Genomic DNA, 7,027 nt, shown 5'->3' on the forward strand with positions numbered 1-7,027 from the left:
CTTTGTATGCTATGCTGACCTGGTTGCCCAAACCGTGCAGGTTCCTGAAGGACTGCTTCAGGCTTTTGAACTTTCTCAATACCTCATCCTGTTCAGGGGCTTTAACCGGCTTTTCAATCTCTGCCGGTACCTCCAAGTATGGATTGTAAGCCTGTGGTTTGGGTGCATGGAATGTAGGCTCAGGGGGATAGTATTGTGTATCGTGAGCCTGAAACAATGGCTCACTGGTCGTTCTTTGCAAGGGGGCTGATGTGGGTCCCACAAAAGTGGGAATATTGGGTGTTGGGAGAGGTTGATGGGGTGGTGGAGCTTGGGAATCATGAGGGCTTCTTTCTTGATGATAACGGGGATTTGGGAGGCTTGTGGAAGGGCCGGAATGAGGGTATTCCAGTGTGTGTCCCAGTGTTTCAGGGCTCTTTTGTGTTTTGGCTATGGCTAGCTGCATTGCATTCATCTCTAGTCTCATCCTTTCAATCTTTTCCATCGCTTCTTTTAACAACTGGCTCATCGGCCTCTCTTCCTCATTACTATTCTCTGAAGTAGTCATGCTTGTTGCTACCGGTCCTTTGGATCTGGTTTGGTAAGAGTGTGTTGCCAGAATTCTTTAACAACTAACTGTCTGGATTCAGACAACAACAAACTTTGTTAGCGTTAGAGCTTAACAGATTTGATCATAACACATAGAGGATGCAATGCTCCTAGGCAGTTAACCGTTTCTACATGCTTTGCTTCGAACAACATGCGTCATCCCGGCTTGCTCATTTGTCCCTTTTTAAAGTACTTTGGGAAACCCTGTATTTTATTTTATTTTTGTATTTTCTTTTCTTTCTTTATTAAAAGCGGTCGGATCTTATGGGGATTGCCTACGTCGCGCGAATCAGACCAGGCGTAGTTCTGCCATAAAGTAAAGACACATAGAAATTCTTTTGGAGTCACTTAATTTCATTATCAAAATTTGCTATTACACATTACTTCAGACAAAAATAGCAACAATACAGACTCCATAATTTTTAACTTGGTTTGACTAAACGAAAAGAAAGCAACATATGGGAAAGCAACAAAGCCAAATAAGCAGGACTCGTCCCAAGCCTAATTTTCCAACTTAGGGGCCCACGAGGCATCTTTCGGCCCTTTCGCGGCCCTAGGTGTAAGGTCTCTTTGCAGGCTCTTCAACTCGTTCATAATCCGGTGGACACAACCTATGATGGAAACAAGGAGGGTCTTCCGATGTGTTTGCTCACATGCCAGGCATTTCATGTAGATGTAATGCCCGATTTCGTCAATCCTTGATCGAATGTTATCCCTTTCACAGAACAGCTGCCTGATTTGTCGGGTCTTCAATCCCAGTGCCTGAGCATTGTCGGCAAGTCGATCCTGGAACAACTCCATTTGTCTTTCCATGCGGGCCATTGCATCGTAACACTGTCTTCTGTCGGCCTGGGCATCTCGTGCTTGTTTGATGATCCGATCATGTAGAGTGGAGTTCGTCTCTCTTAATATCCCGATGCTCATTTCATAATCCCTTATGACCTGTTGCAGACGTTGTCTTCGGGCTGTTGTACCTTTTGCCCATTTGACCTTCATTCTTGCGATGCAAGCTTCTGATTGTTCTAATTCCTCTTGGCTCTGGATGACCTGATTTCTCAAACTTGCTATCAATCTTTCGTCGGAGCGACGTTTCTGTCGGTCAATGTTATTCTTACTGGCTTGGCGAAGGCGGGCCTTCAAGGTCTGGTTCTCTTGGGCTAGCTTGTTTCTTTCCGCCTGTTCCGAGGCGACTTGCACATTCTTTTCAAATACAAGTCTTTCAACTTGACGCTTTAGCTTCCCGATTTCAGCTCGGTAACCTTCCTCTTTTGCGAGCCAGCCCCATTATTCTTGTGATGACTCAACAAAATCTTGGAGGTGAGGCCGTTTGGTGGGCCGCTCCGCAATGTTCTTCTTATTATGCCAAGCAAGATAAGCTGGTGAGACTTCACCTCTGGATACATCACCTACCCGAGTATTTGCCGTCAGGTACTGGCATTCTCCCCATATGCAACGAACTGTCTTTTCAGGAAATTGGCCGTCACTGCTGACCTCGACTGCATAAGTGCTGAGATCTTCATCCGCGTGTACTACTTGACACCTTCCTAACTGCCTCATCACCCTGCAAGGGGCATAAGGTTGAATACCTCTGAGTCCCATCAAGAGGAAGTGAGGACCAGTGGCGGGCATGTATACGATTTCTTCCACAGAAAGCCAACCCAAAGTCCAGTTTATTTGATCTGCAGTTATGGCCCGGAGATAGGATATCCATTCTTCAAACCCTCCTGGTGATCGGAAACCTGAAACCCTCAGGTTATAACCCTCGATGCAGCCCCCATTTGTAGACATGTAGCGCATGTATTGAGGATGGTGACACAGGTGTTCGATCATCCACATCTGTAATAACAAGTTGCACCCCTCGAAGAAGTCTGTCCCGGCGTTACAAGCCGTGAGGGCTCGGTATATTTCTGACACTACCATAGGAGCAAGGATGCTTTTATCGTTGGTAATCAGGACCTTAACGATTCCAGCCACCTTCAGATCGATATTTCTATCTTTTCGGGGAAACACCACAAGGCCCAAAAATGCCACCATAAAAGCGAACCGCCTATGCTCATTCCACTTTACCAGATTTCCCCTACTACAAACACCACTTTCTGGATCATTGAATCCTCCTATGTTCCCGTACCTCTTGTATATGAATTGTAGGGTAGAAAAACCTCTATCCAGTTCAGCATATGGGACTCCCTTGCTTATCTTCAACAGATCCATGAATTTGTGTGAATTCACAGCTCTTGGAGCGATCAGGTATTTGTGTCTCAAACCTTCAGTGACGTCCATGTAACCCGCCATTTCTTCTAAGGTTGGGGTGAGTTCAAAATCCGAGAAACGGAATACGTTGTGGTCCGGGTCCCAAAATGTAGCCAAAGCCTTTATGATGTCGCATCGGGGCCGGACATTCAACAAATTAACCAGACCCCCCAGGTGCAGTTTGATCTTGTCTTGCTCTGACTTTTCCAGATCCTCCCACCATAATCGCACCTCCAGAGGGATCTTGCTCCTAACCGTTACTGGCAAACTTGGACTTATGCTCATTTTGCATGTTTATTGGGGTGATTAATCAAAGATCCAGACTCATTGGATTCAAATACCAAATTGACACACCCTTCTTCCCTAAAAAAACGAAATTTGGTTGTTTCTGAAAAGCGTGATGTCACCTTGACTATTTTAAACTTTTGTTCCTTTGGATTGTACCTATATTTTGATAAATAAGTTGAGCCCGATGGGGGTTGCCTACGTATCTCTCACCCTGCGAGAATCAAACTGACGTAGTTCGGGCGGAAAACATAAACCAAATTTTGTGAACCATGTTTCCCATGACAAACTATTTTTCCTTTTCTGTTCAAAATGAAACAAAAATCCATTTTTCTCTTTTCTATTTTCTTTGGTCTTTAATAAAACAAATTAATAAGACATCTTTTGTTTATTTTCTCAAAATTCCGGCAGAGTTTCAACCATTTTCTAGGTATTGGTTTTTCCGAAAATAATTAATTCCCTAACCGTTGTTTCCCATTTTTATCTCTCTTTTTCACAACATTCCCGATATTCACAAGTCAGTCAGCATGCAAGCCTTGAAACAAGTAAATGCATACAGCAAACAAGATGTAGCCGGATGGTCTTTTATTTTCAGGTTGCATGTCCTAGACGGACCCAACCCCTGTGTTGAGTCCCCTAAGTCGAATGCACATGATGCAAATAAGCGTTCCTACTAGGGATCCGTCATGAAGTCATGTTACACTAAGCTGTAAACCCTAAGTGTTTGTTCTAGACCTGGCTTACCCGAGCGGACAACTCGAGCCAAGGATGAGAGTTGTGTACCGGTAACCAAAAGGCCATCCGATTTTGAAACTCCTCCGAATCCTCGTTCTATTTTGGTATATGACACTAACAGAAAGAAGCCACGACCAGCGTGCACTCCTCAAGAGAAAGAAGAGAGGGGTTTCGGCACAGTTTATATGTACAGTTCAAATAATATCAAAGCAGTAAAAGCAGCATTTAGCATATTAAGCTCAAACACGTAAAGATCAGATAATAAATAAAGCCAAATAATAACAATTATTTTTAAGCTCAAATTCTTAACCCTGAACCTGTGGTTCTGGGTCATGTCTCCCCAACAGAGTCGCCAGAGCTGTCACACCTCCTTTTTCCGCACCCGAGGGTGCAAGGGAGTTTTTCCAATTTAAGGACAATCGAAATGGGGTTTGTTTATTTATTTCAGAGTCGCCACTTGGGAGATTTAAGGTGTCCCAAGTCACCAATTTTAATCCCGAATCGAGGAAAAGAATGACTCTATATTACAGTCTGCGTACCAGAAATCCTGATAAGGAATTCTGTTAACCCGGGAGAAGGTGTTAGGCATTCCCGAGTTCCGTGGATCTAGCACGGTCGCTCAACTGTTATATTCGGCTTGATTATCTGATTTTATACAAATTGAACATACGTGCAAATTTTAACTTTTAACCGCTTTTGTTGTTATTATTATTTTACAAGAATTGCAACGTCGTGAAAATATATCTCGAACCACGTTACATCAATGCACCCGTGGTTATCGATATATCTCGACTCGGTTGAGATTTGGATTTGGGTCACATAAATGTGCACCCGAATTAAGGAAAATAAATTATTAAAGGCGCACCTAAAGCAACTAGCGTCTTGTTATTTTGGGGAAGGTCGTAAAAATTCGTTAAACGGCACATCCCGAATTCTAAATACTTTGATATATACATACATTTAGAAGGCCCCGCAACTTTTGTACATTTTGTTTGTCGAGGCTCGTCTCATTCTTGTTTTTTAAAAGGAATTTGCGACGTCATGGACACGCATCTCGAACCACGTCACAATCAATGTACCCGTGATTAGAAACACATCTCGAATCCGTCGAGATTTGGATTTGGGTCACATAAATGCGCACCCGAATTTAAGAAGGTAAAATTATTAAATACGCGCTTAAAGAGGCTATCACATTATTATTCCGGGAGGTCGTGAGATTTGCTAAACGACCCACCTTTGGAACTGAATGCTTCGATATATACACTTAACGAGGGCCCCGCAGTTTGTGCGTTTTCCTTTATTTTTGTCGAGGCTCATCTCGTCCTTATTTTAAAAGGATGTCCTATAGCAACTACGTTTCTTGTCACGTTTGTCTCTATTAATAGAAAACAAAGATAGTCCTAGTTAATTACATGCTTGTAGGCTTATTTATAGCAGGATTCAAAACGCCTTTACACGATCAGAATCACGGCCCCATACCCAGGTCGCATCCCGAATATTATGGGCCCAAACCCAGCCCACACAGTATCGGCAGGGTCCTGGGCCACTGCTTTTCCGACGGAAGCCTGCTGGGTTCGTTTGATTTAGGCCCAACCTTCATGAGGTTGAGAAATGCAGGCTTGTATTATTTATTCTAAAGGCAATGTTTTGCCAATTATAATGAGGCAGCTTGTTGAAGGGAAATGAATTCAACTATCAAGGGATAACTCCATACTTGGCGTGCATTACAGGATATGCTAAACATAATTAATCAAAGTATAAGATACAACCTACTGCACTGTAAATCCTTCTATCACCAACCTATATACACAGTCTAACATTCAATTACCATACATTGACATTTATTAGGCATGAGGACTATCTCCAGTATCCAAACAAGAATGTAAACTATTATACATTATATGAGGTTTAACATAATAGTCTATGTATATATAAACATCTGCAGATCTTCTCCTTTACATTCATGCTCAAACTTTTCAAGTTACATTGGTAGTATATTTGTGTACCTGGTATAGAGAACAAAAGGAGGAAGAAAATGATCAGCTGAGTGGTACGCAACAAGCACAGCAACAGCAGATAATACAGCCCAACACAGCAACAACCAAACAGCCACAAAGATGGAGTTCACACGTTGGTCGAGCAACAGACCAATAATCCCAGGAAACAGGATGGGAAACAAGACCAATCGAGAAAAGAACCAGAATATTTTGTGTTATAGCCAACAGAAATTCAATAACCACCAAAGCTCAGCAAACAACCAGCACAGTTTCAAACAATCAGGGAGACTGAAACTCAATGTACAACACACAGAAACTCAATGTAGTAGCAATCACAGCTGAAGATACACAGACTTCTCTTAATGGAACAATAACAGCCTCAGTTAGGATAACCAACTTGGTTTCTTTGTGCAGTTACAGTATTTCTGGAAATTTCTTTCTGTTTTTTTTTTTTCAGTTTTCTTCAACTCACAAGACCTCTCTCAAGACTAAAATTTCCAGCCCCTCTTAAGTTCTGAAAACAGTCTATTTATAAGCCAACAAACTAGTGCAGTCAAGCTGCCTGGATTCTGCCAATTGCAGACTGCCCATACCTATTAAATCCCATGCCTAAGCATCTTTTTGATGCCAGCCATTTGTTCCCCACGCCTGGCTTATTCCTTTTGTTCAAGAGTTATGGGTTCATTTAAGTATTCATTTTAACCCCCATACCCTTGTGTCTTGTTCCCCATTGACATCAGTTTAATCTTAATTTAGTACCCTACTTGTCAGCTCACTTAAACTAAGCTTTTTCTGTTTTTCTCGAACCCCAGACTACCCTTGTTAAACCTTGATTATTACTGCCCTAAACCCATTGCAGCATCAAGGCATTTTGAACTTCTGAAAGTTCAAATTCAGGACTGCCCTGGACTGAACCTTTTCAGTCGTTTTTGCAATGCAAACAAACCCATTTCAAACAATGTCGGGCATTCAGTCAGTGACATGGTTCAATTAGTCATGTGAAATTATTAGCTCATTTGATCCATTAGTTATAAAAAACTAATCGACGACGTTTATCGAGTCGACTATACTAAGCATAACAGGTAATAATCAGTCGCTCATATAAACAACACGTACAGGGTCCCGAATAACTTCAAATATCTTTTGTTCAATTACTGGGAACCTATATGAGT

Source organism: Nicotiana tabacum, chromosome 10, assembly GCF_000715075.1.
Source record: "Nicotiana tabacum cultivar K326 chromosome 10, ASM71507v2, whole genome shotgun sequence".
NCBI classification, from domain to species: Eukaryota; Viridiplantae; Streptophyta; class Magnoliopsida; order Solanales; family Solanaceae; genus Nicotiana; species Nicotiana tabacum.